The sequence below is a fragment of the Lissotriton helveticus genome, chromosome 1_1 (assembly GCF_964261635.1).
Source record: "Lissotriton helveticus chromosome 1_1, aLisHel1.1, whole genome shotgun sequence".
Classification (NCBI taxonomy): domain Eukaryota; kingdom Metazoa; phylum Chordata; class Amphibia; order Caudata; family Salamandridae; genus Lissotriton; species Lissotriton helveticus.
The window spans coordinates 321,660,025-321,674,882 of NC_136057.1; the positions used below are offsets into that span (position 1 = coordinate 321,660,025).

The following is a 14,858-nucleotide window of genomic DNA, read 5'->3' on the forward strand; positions in this document are numbered from 1 at the left end:
TTTTTCTTTCTCTCAGTCGCCCTCTCGTTCTCGTTCTTTTGGTGTTCGTAATACTGAGCCATCTGAAGGATAGCTGCAGGTTTGGAGGCTCCCCAACTACTCTCGCTCGTCTGTAACTTTTGGGAGACCTCTTGCGATAGCCCCTTTACGTAGTTTTGCACGAATAGGTGTTGTCCGGTTGCGGTGGTCATGTCTTGGCCACTGTAGTCGGAGAACACCGTTTCAAATCGGGAGAAATATTCTGATACGTCTTCCTGGGGTTTCTGACGGCAAGCCGTGACTACCGACCAGTCTACCTTCTTCTCTGGGATCAACGTCTTTAGCTTCTGCACTATTTTGTCCGGGAGTTCCAGTATGTCTTTTACAGGTTTCTTTCCGGGCTCTCGCTGCCCATCTAGTTCATTGAGTTGTTTCCAGGTGTGTCCGAACAGATCTGTGTGGTCGGCTTTCCGGATTTGCTTCCACACATCGGCCGGCAGACACAACCCGAAAAACAAATCAATGTCCGATAGAGTCATTATAGTTGAGCCCAAGGCTGTGCCTAGTTCGGTATAAAATGCTGTAGGGTTCTTTCTTAAATCGGGCAGGGTTTGCCTAAAAGTTAAAATATCTTGCCGATCCCATGGTTGGTAAACCCAATTATACACAACCCTCCCCTTTGCATCTGCGTGGTTGATATCATCGTTTGTTCCCTGACCTCTTGGGGGAACCCAGTAGGGGGCGGCTTCTCTGATAGGCATCATAGTGTTGGCTGCTTCTAATGAGGGCTCAATCGTCTCAGGGACTGTGATCTTGACCTCTGGTTTCTGTTCCGCGAGGTGGCGGAAGACCTCAAGCGTTTGCATGAAGAGGTCCGTCACATCGCTCTCAGTCCCATCTCCAACATCGACCCTTCTATATAGAGTCGTCAGTTTTGCAGGACCCTTATTCTGGTACCTATCCTCATATGCGTTCAGGGTGTGGTAGTTGAACCGCAGAATGAAATGCCGTCTGTGACTACCGGCATGTGAGTTGTGCATATTCATCGTATATTCTTCGCTCTCCTTCCGTTCTACCAATGTTTTTGCTATCTTGTTGATTCCATCCCGCTCATCTTTGCTCAACCTATTTGGTCTGGCTGTTAGCTGTTTGTCAGTCTCAAGTTCATCTGGTATTGTTACCAATGCGGCCGGTGCGAAGGCCTTAAGAGTCGGGGCACTAGCGCTAGGGTTACCCTCGACTGCACTCTGAACTGGTGAGTGTTGTGCCAGAGGCTGGCAGGGAGCATAAGGAGGGGGCATGTAGATAATTGGAGGACCGAGCAGTAACTCGTCATTTGCCCGCTGTTTGGAGGGCATCTCCGGGTAGAGCGTAGGGGGGGTCCTGACAGGGCATTGGCCTGCCAGTCCTGATTCTTGTGTTTGTTTAACTTCCTCTCTTCTTCTTATTTCTTCATCTAGTTCTTTTGCGGCCAGATGGGCTGCTTTTCGTAACTCTTTCACTATTTTTGCTTCTTCTCTTTTCCTTCGCTGTTCTGCTTCTTTGCGCCACATGCCAATACTATCGAGCATAGTGGGCGTTGCCTTATTTATTTTTACAGCTGCTTCTAAAGTTTTTATTTTATTTTCATCAAAAGAACCTATCAGTGGCCACTGACTTTCGGGATTCTTTTTTGTATATTTATGCCATAACTTACTATAAGCTATAGCGACTAGTCCTTGCTTAGTAAACATGTCCTTATTAGGGGTGCCTTCCAATGGAGCTGGATGGTTCATCTCTAATAAGCGGTCCGGGTTGACCCAACTACTAACCAATGGGGAGAAGATAGGCATGACGGATTACAATGGGGGCAAAAGCCTGCACTACCTATCTTTTCACTACTTGCAAAGACTGGACAGAATATTCTATTCTACGCTGTTTGCAAACGGAGAATACCTCCAGAAGGAACCAATTCCAAACAGTCAATGTTTGGATAAACAATCAATCAATGAGGAATGAAATAGGCACGACGGGTTACAATGGGGGCAAAAGCCTGCGTTACCTACCCTTCACTTTCTACAAAGGGAGAGAGAATATTCCTATTCTTCCCCGTTTGTAAGCAGAGAAGATCCTTAAGAGAACCAACTTCGAACAACTCAATGCTCGATTCAAACAATCAATCAATGGGGAGAAAAATAGGCACGGCAGATTACAATGGGGGACAAAAGTCCGCGTTACCTACCCTTCACTATCTGCAAAGACTAAACAGAGTATGGCGACTCTGTGCTTGTTTGCAAATAGAGAATCTCTCAGAGGCAATAAAATGAGTAATACTAGTATTTTCAAACAATCAAACAATCAATTTCGCAATTTGTCGTGTGTCACGACCTTACCCGGACCGCATGGACAGTTTCTCGTCTTCCGCTTCCAGCGCCCGATCGTCCTCTACTCTCTGTTGCTATCGCGGCACTCCTGGTGGTTCCCAGTCAGGACCGTAGATCACTCGGGAGAGGTCTGCTCGGAATCAGTGAAGTTCAGATGATCGGCTGTCAGACGAGGGTCTATCGGACAGGAGCTCTCCCGATCGTTGCAGTTGTTCACTCTGTCGTCGGGACCTCTCCCACTGGATCCACGTGTCGCTGATGGGCCCCGCGTTTGGGACGCCAATTGATAAAGATCAATTCAAAATGGTCAGGCGATTTAGTTGGTGTTTCCTAAGTTAAATTTGCCCGGCGTTAAACGCCTCTAATACCATACGAAGTTATCCAATAAAGAGGCAGGCGCTGGAGACAGGAAGACAGGAAACAAGTTTTATTCCGACGGATCAGAACACGTCAGATCGGACAACAAGGTATCGTCTCGAGGTGCTCCTCCAGCCTCTCTGGGGCCTGGTCTTTTATACACTGGTTTAAGACATGTGAACGTTCTTTATTACAACAAAGACATTGTGAAGTATGAGGATGACATCCCCGGCACCCCCCCAGTTCCGGCCCATTCCAACACATGACAACAGTAGAGGCCCTTACCCCTCATACAATGGGAGGGGGCTATCACTTAGCTGAGTGTTCTGCCGATTCCTTTGGAATGTGTGCGCCTGATCGAATCTCAGGGGGTGGGGAGGTCATGATCAATAGTGGCTCCTTTCAAGAGAGGCGAGTGCATACAGTAGTGGGCAATAAACTGTATCCTCAGGCTAAGGGATGACCAGCGGTTCGTACAGGCAATCGGGCTCAGAGGAAGGGGTCATCAAAGGAGGGGTATTCATGGACGGAAAGAAGGTGTTGGTCAGGCACGGGGTGTGATTCCTAGAGACAGAGTCATGTGGGAGGGGAGGGCTCATGACTTGTGCATGTGAGAGCGGGGGCGGTCAGGGTGCATGGGGGAAGCTTGCAGGGTCAGGGAAGTGTGCCGACGATCGATCGTGAACAAGGAGACCATGATACCTAAAATGGCTGTCGTGTATGTTCATACGTGAGTCTGCAAGATGGCGTAGATGATGTTCAGTACACGAACTAAAATTCCACAGATGTGGCTGCGTCGGGGGACATCCAGGATGAGTCGGGCGGAGGCGTTCTGGATGCGCTGGAGTTTTTTCTGTAGCTTGGCTGTGGTTTCGGCGTAGAGGGGGTTTCCGTAGTCCAGTCGGCTGGTGACGAGTGCTTGGGTGACAGTCTTCCTGGTCTCAGTCGGGATCCAGCGGAAGATCTTGCGAAGCATACGCAGGTTGTTGAAGCACGATGAGGAGACGGCGTTGACTTGTCTGGTCATCGAGAGGGAGGAGTCCAGGATGAAGCCCAGGTTGCGAGCATGGTCGGTTGGCTTGGGTGCGGTGCCCAGGGCTGGGGGCCACCAGGAGTCGTCCCAGGCAGAGGGAGAAGATCCCAGGATGAGGACTTCCGTCTTGTCCGAGTTCAGTTTCAGGCGGCTGTCCTTCATCCACTCGGCGACGTCTTTCATCCCTTCGTGTAGGCATGTTCTGGCGGTGTCGGGGTCTCTGGTGAGGGAGAGGATCAGCTGGGTGTCGTCGGCGTAAGAGATGATGTTGAGGTTGTGCTGGCGTGCGATGGCTGCAAGAGGTCTCATGTAGACGTTGAAGAGGGTGGGGCTGAGTGAAGATCCTTGCGGGACGCCGCAGATGACTTCGGTGGCCTCGGAGCGAAACTGGGGGAGGTGGACTCTTTGTGTTCTTCCGGTGAGGAACGAGATGATCCACTCCAGTGCCTTCTCTTGGATACCGATGTTGCTGAGGCGCTGGACTAGGGTGCGGTGGCAGACAGTGTCGAACGCAGCGGAGAGGTCCAGGAGGATGAGGGCCACTGTTTCCCCCTTGTCGAGCAGGGTCCGGATGTCGTCGGTGGCTGCGATGAGGGCGGTCTCGGTGCTGTGGTTGGCTCTGAAGCCGGACTGTGAGGGGTCGAGGGATCCGTTCGTCTCGAGGAAGGCGGTCAGCTGTCTGTTGACGATCTTCTCGATGACTTTAGCAGGAAAAGGGAGGAGCGAGATGGGGCGGAAGTTTTTGAGGTCAGTGGGGTCCGCTGTAGGTTTCTTCAGGAGGGCGCTGAGCTCGGCATGTTTCCAGCTCTCCGGGAAGGTGGCGGTGTTGAAGGAGGTGTTGATGATGTTCCGGAGTTGGGGTGCGATGGTGGAGTCAGCCTTGTTGAAGACGTGGTGTGGGCAGGGGTCGGTCGGTGATCCGGAGTGGATGGTGTTCATCGTGCGGGCTGTGTCTTCGGTGGTCACCGTGGTCCAGGTGCGAAGGGTGGCGGTGGGGGGCGTTGGTTCGACGGTTGGGTGCGTGGGTGGTGCGCCAAAGCTGTTGTGGATGTCGGCGATCTTGCGGTGGAAGAACGAGGCGAGGGAGTCGCAGAGGTCTTGTGACGGAGTGATGTCATTGGTGCCAGTGCTGGGGTTGGAGAACTCCTTGACGATGCTGAAGAGTTCCTTGCTGTCGTGGGTATTGTTGTCCAGTCGTTCCTTCAGGGATTTCTTCTTGGTGGTGCGGATGAGCTGGTGGTGCTTGCGGGTGGCGTGTTTGAGGGCGGTCATGTTGTCGGTGGTCCGGTCGAGGAGCCAGGCTTTCTCGAGGGTGCGGCAGGTCTTCTTGGAGTCCTTGTGTTCGTCGGTGAACCAGGATGCCTTCTTGCTTCTGGGTCTGCTGGGAGGGTTCTTCAGTGGTGCGAGGTCGTCGGCGCAGGCGGTCAGCCACTGCGTGAAGTTCCGGGCTGCGTCGTTGGGGTCCGTTGCGCTGGCGGGTGGGTTCTGGCTGAGGGAGGTGGTGAGCTGCTCGGTGGTGATCTTACTCCAGCTTCTGTGGGGAATCTGAAGCAGGTGGTGGTGGGTCGTGGTTCTTCTGAAGCTGAAGTGGACGCAGCTGTGGTCGGTCCACTGTCTCTTACATCCATTTAGTTTTAAAGCACCACTCATACTAGTGTAAGGTGTCAGAGCACTTTATACCACACACACATTGCACAGAGACAATCATAAGTGTGTAAATCAGTGTATAGGAAATGTTACCTCAGAAGATACTACAACAAGGTGTAGTGTAGGAGTGGCATGTCATCGATAATGGTAGGCAATTTAGTTACCGTTCTCATTCAGAAAAGGCACAAATTCTGAATTTTAAACGCGACATCATTATTATGGGTTCTCTTTCATAATAAGAATTGTTTTCTACCTAAATGAACCTTTTTCACAAGATTAGGATAATGAAAGACTGGGCTAAAAAAACATATAGCTCTAACATATACCTTGCAGTTTGCAACAGCTCTAGGGTGACAGATAATAACTCAATGTTCTATATTAGGATTTTGACTTATAGACCACACGAAACAAAAGGAGCTCTCTTACAGAAGCAGTAACCCACTGACCTATTTACATTATATGCACTTCATTATCCCCATAGTACACTTTCTTAGCAGCAGGCATTTTAACCCTCTGTGCTACCATAGGGTGAGTAAAAATTTCCACTAGACAAATCTCCGGTCTCTTTCCAGGAAGACAATAAATCACGGGACTTGATGTCTGAAAGTTGCTGGAGGCCAGGAATGCGCAGCAGGTGCTTTAAAAATAAAAATACACATTTTCAAAAATGACACCCTCACCCTAAATCAACTCCCGGTGCGGTCGCACCTATCACACCGGCCCCGGCACACATCTCGAAGAAGGGAGCAAAACATTGTATATGGTGAGAGGCAAGGATACAATCTACACGCGATGATGAGAGGTAGCCTCTTTATGGACTCTTTCTGCTCTCCAAAGAGGCGAATCTTCAACTGTTTCCCACATCACAATGACCAGCTTCCTCTCCGATTACTCGTTGACTGTATGTAGATATTAAAATATTTACCGTCTGTTACTTTAAACTTTATTTTTCTATTATGTCTTTTTTTTGACAATATTAGTGTTGGTTGTATATTTTTTCCGATATTTATGTACCGAACAATGTGAGTATAGGATCATATTGTGGTAAACAATATTTTTGACAATAATTTTGTCGATGATATTGTTTACCACAATATTGTCAGTAATCTGTTTTTGATCTTATTCGTTTGAAGTTGCTCAGCTATTTATTTGTTCTTGCCAGCTTATAACATGTTTCACAAGTCAAAACCTTATTTTAACAGTGCCAACAAAACATGGCTAGCTAAAGTTATTTAAGGCTAATCCATTTGTAGGATGAACTTCTGCCTTCAGCAATCAGGACACTAGAACAGCATGAGGTCGGAGGCTTTGTCACAAAATTCATTGACACAGAAAGTAGTTTTATGTTTATGACAAAAGTGCTCTAGAGTCATTCCCCCAACTAAAAAAGATGAATGTGATTCACCCAAAGAATATTAGCACATCTACATTCATAGTTTTACCTTTATGTGCAGGATCAGACTTATTACTTTTTGTTATTCAGCATTATTTCCAATAATGTTCTCGTAAATCTGCGGCAGACGTAGGTTTTAAGGTGTACTACTGGGACAGTGAGGTGAGGCTTCTCGCGGGGACTTATGCCCCTGTTGATCTCTTTATAGCAGAGCACCCTATACAATGCACTTTTCTCCCCTTATTTTCCCTATGGAGAAAGCCATTCCACACCAAATATTGCGATGAGCCATTCGCCTTCACCAATGAAGTTGCACCATCCCTTGGCTGGAGTAAATCCCTGGCCATGTCCAGGGGGGAAGGGTCCAATCAAAGTTTGGGAATGCCCACAAATGTCCATGTTTTTGGACCTTCCCAGACTTTCAAGACAAGTCACACCTTTGAATTCCCTTTCAACCTCTTTAGTGGGAGTTACACATGTCAGGAATCCCTTTGTGTATTCTGGGCAAGCTTAAATAAGGTATATTTGGTTTGAAACACTCATGTACAACCAAATGTAACTTTGTGATTCGGACAATGTATATGAAGAGCTAATGTGTGGCATATTTTTCCAGATGCCTCTATGATATTCCTATGAACAAATGACTTGCCTGCACTAGTGACCCTGAGGTCACCCCAGCCCAAGTGAAGTTTTATTCTAGGGGCTCAGCGAGGGACCCTCCCCATGTGTCTGATCCTTTCTTTTGACTGCTCGTGAAGAGGAGGTGGGTTGTAGTGCCATGGAGAAACTGAAATAAAAAGTTAACACCCTACCAGTGCTAAAGCTGTTCTCAAGCCATGTTTTTGAGGATATAAAAAACCACTGACTCACCACTCGACTCAAATAGCATCTCTGCCTTGCCGACAAGAGCCGGGGTACATGTCATCTGTTATCAGTATAATAGGACATCAGACCTCTCCCTCTTGTGGAGCGCAGACGATGACTCTCCCCACTCAAGTCAGGAGTTGAGGAACATCAGACAGCTTGCATTGCTAAAACCACAAAAGTATCTGAGGAAGATGCAGACATGTGAAGCCTTATGTCTAGGCTAACAAACAATGACAAAGTGAATACGTTTGACTTTTGAATGACGCATGCACAAAGAGACGCGCAACAGTCATGCATGTGTTGCCGTACATACATGCACATATGCAGACAGAGCAAACCACTGAAAAACACTGATAACTACACATCTACAAACACCAACTTGCACACACTACCAGGCTTGCACAAACCCATGAACAAAACCCCAAAATCTTAAAAATACAACGACACAGGTGCCATCTACAGGCAACCAAGAACACAGACTACTAGAAATCAACACCCAGAAGCAGAGCTAATCAGATGTACAGCCATTACAGCTCACAAGCCAACAGATAAACAAGTACCCATGTACAGCTCAATACACAGAGGCTCACACTTGCACGCTACACACAAATAGACCCATATACAGTTTGTAACAATTCAATCAGGCAGTGTGTGTGCAGGCACTTATCAGTAGCGGCTGCTACGGGACCCAAGTGGTGGGCGGGGCGTGGGAGAAAAACCTCCCACTTACCTGAAAATGGCCAACACCTCTCCCCCATCCTCTTCTTACTCTCACCGGTCCAGCAGAAGGAAACAGTAGGAAGCACCCGTGCTCCTAGGCTCCCCTGAGCCAATCACAGCGCTGTGCATTACAGCCTAGTGGGGAAAATGCGAAGTGCGCATGACTGTTTGTCCGGCCCAAGACAGCCGGCCAAGCAATTGTGCACAGTTAGGGAGTGCAAACCACTCCTACTCCTGCTCTGGCCAGCACTACCCCACCCTTAGAGCCACTGACTGCAGTAGGAAATCCAAAATGATAATTAATATCGACACGTTATTATCATTTTAGTTTTCCTTTTGAGCAGTGTGAGGACTCTCATCAGCCTTAGTGGAGGAGACACCACTGGCACTTACAGACAGGTAGCATGGATTGAGAGATGGCCACTTACATGGTACTGCAGCGATTCAAGCACCATTTTCATTTAACATGCTGCTGCGGAAGTTATGTTTGAGCCAAAGGAAGTTATTTTTAAAGTAGAGAAATTAGTGGAGTGTCAACACCGAGTCAACCTTCAACGACTAACCAATCCTTGCCTTCTTTCTATTGAACACCTGAGAGTAATAACAAAAGTGCATCCTTGGCCACTTTGGTTTAACCATTCAGATGCAACACTACCACTCGATGTCACCCTTTCCTGAGGACTAGCATATGCAATGTTTATGGTTGCCAGATCCCTGCATGTGCAGTGCACACCATGTTACCATTTATGGGCTTTCGATTGTCAAGTCACCGTTTCCTACTATAGTAATCCGATAAGGTTAAGAGAAGAAACCAAAGGTCTCACCTCCCAGAATGCACTGGTTTTCTAAATGAAAACCCCGGTCTATAAGCGTGATATTTAGTGTATATCTATAGGTCTGACACTGCATTTTGTTCCAACCAACACCACGAAATATAGTTTTGTGCAGCCAACAGCATTAGTAACTTACACTTTAAAATCATTTTGTTTTCTTTCTTCGAAAATTATTTCTTACTGGCTTGCAAGTTTGCAGCTAGCTGTGGCCAACGCAAATAGTCAGGAGTGTTTTATTTTTCTCATTAGTAGCCTTATCTCTTCAAATTCTTTTTTACATTTCGCGAAGGACACAAAGCTTCCTTGAAATAAAGCTATCTAATGGGCTAATAATAGGTTCCGAATGTTGAAAGCCATTGCTTTGTATTAGCTTAGTTGGCGGGTTACTGCTGAAATGCAGATGCAGTCTCTGTGTTATATCCTGCCAGCTTTGATGCTTTCTTCTTCAAATGGGTGCTTTTCACCAGCGCTGACAATGAGACCTGCAGATTCAAAACGAGTGTGCACCGCTAAACTGTGTTCCTGAACAATGGCACTGGAGTCCATCTCTCCTTCTCAGCGGCGGCTGGCGCAATCCTAATGTGGGTGGGGGGCGGGACAGGGGATTAGGGGGAATAATCATTTTGAAAAAAGTTACTGGATGACGCTGCCACCTCGGACCTCTTCTCTGGCTCTCCTCCCAGCATGCACTGGGGTATGGACTCCCCACCCAATCCTGGAACTGCTCTCATGCTATCCATAGCATGAAAGCAGCGCGAGGATTGTATTGAGCGAAAGACACACAGATGATGGACAGAATGCAGAGCAAATCAAACATTCACCCCCCGGTCAATAGAGCTGGGTTAAATCCATTGTTCTTTTGCTCACCATGCCACCCCGGTTTGGACCCAGCCATATGTAAATTAGTCTTGACCTTGCTCCCATGGAAACAGTCCAGACCGAACTGGACCGGAAACAAGCATCCTGGGACCGGTTTGGGGGCATCACTCCATATCAGCTAGGCCAGCTTGAATCCAGTGGCACAGTGAGCCCAGGACCCACGTCTGGGCATACCTGGTGCAATATGACATCGTTCTTTTGCTCACCATGCTACCTCAGTTTAGACTCATGCATATGCAAATCTGTCTTGACCCTCTGCCTCATGGGAACAGGATTGGATTGAGCAGCATGGTTTACCGCTCAGACAGTGCCTAGGAGTCTTTGATGTTTTTCCAACCCTACAGTGCAACACAGCGGTGTTGGAGAAACCTGAGTGCTCATATCTGTTTGGCCGGCCTCAGACGGCTGGTTGGCCAAACAGACATGCGCATTTACAGTGCACCTACCACTCCAACTTGCTAGGCCCAGCCCCGCCCATCCATACACTTTTTGGCATCAGCTCAGTCAGTCAGCGGTCTTTTTAGTTTTTGCTTGACCGCTGACTGACCGACCAGTGGGGCGACGTTCCTCCGCTATTACAGAGTAGCCACCCCTGCATTCAGTAACTCTGAAAAAACTGGAAATTAATAGCTCTTTACTCTTATCATATCTTTAGAAGGATATAATATATAGAGAAACGTATAAAGGTCCCCATCACAAAACGTTTGACCATGTAATTTAATCAAAGATGAGCCCATGATTAGAACTAGGTGTGGGTGTCATTTGAGCAATTTGCTCTAGTTAAATTATGTGAAATTACAGCAAGATTATGCAGAATTACTCGAGGAGCTTGTTACTTGATTTAGCTCTATTTTCTTAGCACAAAATGCACCCCCAAGTCCAAAATGGACCGAATAATACAATTTGAGCTACACAAATAGCACTAAATGCAACAGAACAGGAACAGCAGCTGCTCGATTTTGTTACTTTGCTCTTGCAGTAGACATGTTTCGCCTAAATTACGTGTGTGGGCTTAGTTCTGGAATTTTTGGTAATTTTGGTCACAAGAGCAATTCGAAATTACCAAAATTACTTTGATTATTCTGGAGTAATTAGAATTTCACCCAATTAAAATGCAGGTCTCCCTGTTGCATAGTCAGCAAATAAGACACTACTAAAAATCTAACCTGCAGATTTATCTCAGAGAAAACTCCTGCATATAAAGATGCAGGTCACGGCTTTGTCACAGATTCCTAAACACTCTGGGATTTGAAAAATGGTTTTCATGCGGATGTGCTCCTCTTGCGGCTAGTTGAAGAATGTGCAGCATCCGTAAGATAATGTTTATGCAGCTTTATTTGTAAAGGAACGATTGGAAAAATATTATCACCAGCATTTTTATATCTATGCTGAGTACGCAAGTCTAAAATCTTAACTGCTGGTTTCCACCTGAGGAGGTACTGTGCCAGGGAAGCCTGCTTGTGCCTCCATTCGGGTGCCATTTTGGAATGTCCTTCAGTCATTGGGGCCTGACGTGCATCCTCCCATCTGTAAACTTCTCTGACCTTGTAAACCACATTTGTACCAATAAAAGTCCTCTAATCTTGAGCAAAAGTCAGAATCTGTCAATTGGCTACGCATATCTCTCTTTAGACACCTCGGTTTAGCTTATAGGTGCAAAACGTTCTGAGAATTGGGCCACGTAATAGGTGGGGATTGTAAAATGAGCACACAGTGTTTGGATAAATGTGAGATGAAAGGGGTAACTTTCAGTATTCACTGCACAAAAATGTGTGACATTGCGTCATAGAAAATGCAGTGCTGTTCATCAAACAGAGCACCCACAAACAGGGATTCCCCTTAGGTAGTATTTCAGAAAGACACATTAGCATCACATGACCCATCCGAATCTTGATTATGAGCATAAATAAGAAGTTGGCATTTTGAATATTGCCAGTGTTTACAGGCTGCGGCCACGCCTTTGTGTGCTTGTTCCAACCAGACTTACTCTTTTATCCCAAGTTGCACTTTGTACCTGACTGACTATTTTTGAACTCAAATGTGAATTATTGTATTAACAGGGAGTATATCCTCTTTTAACTATTTATAGAGACATAAGTACATGGTGGCACCAATGTATATATGCCACAAAGGAGGAGCCAGTTATGTAACCGGGTTAACCAATTTATGTAGCAAGGGGAGGGCAAAGTATGTGACATACTATGCAATTTGAGGTATGTTATGCAGTAAATTCTTTAGCATTTATCTAGTAATTAATACAATTTAATGCAGTTAAATTAAAATATAAAATACATAGGTCACTTTTGAAATAAATCTATCCACATCCTATTCAAGGTGTTATTCCACAAAAAATAATCGATTTGGTGTGTACTTAAGTTCAGGTACACCATTTTATTGTGATAACAGGTTTTCTCGTGCATTCTGCACATCCTGTTTATGTTTTAAGATGTGTATTCAGTTTTCATGGGGGTCACGCTCTGGTAGCACTTCTTTCCACTAAGCAGCAACTCCATTGAACAGTATAGTATGTTTCTCATATACATACCTCCCAATGATTTAGGATTTAGGGCATGAAACTTTACAAAAAGATGCAAAATCGTTGTAATTCATCTAACATTTGACGTCTTCTTGGAATATGTGTTGTGTTGCTTTAGCAACAGTGCCTGGAATAACATCCCCTTTCAGTACAATATCTGTAACGTACAAATGCATTTTTAGGAAAGGCTTAAAACATTGTCTCTTAAGAAAAGAAATCATTACTTCCACCCTGCTTAAGCAGCAATTAAGCATGAAACATTTTGTTTCCTGCTGTAGACAAATTCTCTCTCCCAGTTTATCAATTGGGGATATTAACACCACCCGTGCACAACTGCCCTCTTTAAATGTCTGAATAGTTTCCTAATAACTTTCAGCACAGGCTAGCGAGCCACCGTAGGCTCCCTGGAATGATATCTTGGTTTCTACTGGCTCTGGTAAAAACAATTCCACTATCCAGGAGTATCGGGCTGCCTTTGGGGTAGCCATTCCCAAATCAGCTGGACTTCATCATAGCATACACATGTGGTTGGTTTCCAGGGAGACTCTCAAAAAGGTTTTTTAACTCCAGTCAGAATGGATTATAGTCTGAAATAGATCTTGTTGTCCTGATGAATGGACTTTGGATCCTTGGGACACAGATATTGAATAGTTGCTGGACCTCTGCACAGGCCGGTGGGGTCAGTGGGACTTCAAGTGTATCTCTAAGACACTATCCGGGTCCCAACTTGCAGATAGAATTGTAGGTAGGCTCTTGCATATATATCCAGTTCTGGCTATTTGAGTAGGATTCCATACCAATTGCTTTGGCTGCTGTGTTCAAACTTCTGCTCGCCAACCAATCGGAGTTGAAGGACAGCTCTCAGGGTTACAGCATGGAATGAAGATGGAGAGCCATCCTGGAGTTTGACCTAGATGTTTAATTCAGTCTCTGAACCAGACAAACACAACTCTTTACATGGAGCTGCTTTCTTGGTCTTTTAGCGTTTTGTTTCACAGATTAATTAACAAACATTTTGGCGAGGCCTGTGCAGGAGGGAAAGTTTATGGATTACCCATAGACAGAAAAGGCACATGAAAGCAAAAGCTGGAGGATGGACAATGCCCATACTGCCATGCTGGCAGCCACACGGTCACTTATCCATGTGCTCGGCCCTGTCCTAAAGGGCTTATTCTTATAACAAACACAGCCACATATGTTCTCCCTGTGCACCTGGAGGAGGACAAGGAAAGGGGTTTGCAGTTAAGTCGAGCTTCTATGTGAGAGCTCGGTATACCTCACCTTGGAGGGATACAGACATGATGTACCCCAATAAACAATGGATACCGGCTAACAAATACTAGCCTCCTCCTAATGGGACTGGGGAATACCCTAAAGGGGTGAGGAGGATGATTCGGTGCCCAGCAGTTCCCAGCAGTAAGCTGGATTTCTGGCTGCTGTGGAGCACTGGCATTGGTATCAAGTAATCACAGATAAGAGACCCTCAAACACTCCAGGAAGGGAAACCTTAGAAACGTGAAATGTGAACATGAAGGAAGGGACAGCTTGATGCAGACAGCAGTGGACTTGTATTCCTACATATATTTGTCAGCTTTAAATCTCTTTATTTTAAAATTACTTTTATCAATATTTTTAAACTTTGTTTCATCAAAAGGTAATTGGGGCATAACTATAACAAGTCGAAATTTTAACCATAACATATGTTTATAATATCCTTAGGAAATTACAGAACTATAACCATACCACAATAGAATACTCTATGTTGGCTGCGCATCAAAGGGACTCTAAATAACATATTTATTTAATGACAAAACCAAAGCACGCCCATAAAGTAGAAAACGTCATGACCAGTGATCACCAAGCCCAGCTACCAAGCAGTAGATCGCTGCATGTTGAATAGTCTAGTCACCAGGTGTGGGAGCGGGAAAGGGCAACGTGAGGCTATATAGTGAGGGGAGCAGGTTTGCCCCAGTGCGCACAAAGAAGGGTGGGGGCTCAGAAGTGGTTTATTAGAAGAATTTGTCAGGTAAGTGCGGGTATGGGAAGAGAAGAAGGACAGCTTTCATCAGAGATGATAAAGAAACCAGGTGGATTCACTGCAACAAGGTCTTCAAAGAAAAATTCATCCTGAGAACCTTTATGAAATGGAAAAGGGGTGGATTAGGGGGATCTCAACATGAACGACATTCCAGACCCATGGCATAGAGAATGAGAAAGTCTGTTATGCAGTCTATTTTTTCTTACTTTCTAA

The 14,858-nt window shown here is 45.9% G+C and overlaps 1 protein-coding gene across 1 annotated transcript in view; it reads left to right on the forward strand.

Annotated features, from left to right (window-relative positions):
• Positions 1–14,858, forward strand: part of CHRM2 (cholinergic receptor muscarinic 2) — a 645,462-nt gene that overhangs the window by 553,614 nt on the left and 76,990 nt on the right. The gene's annotated exons all lie outside the window — the stretch shown is intronic.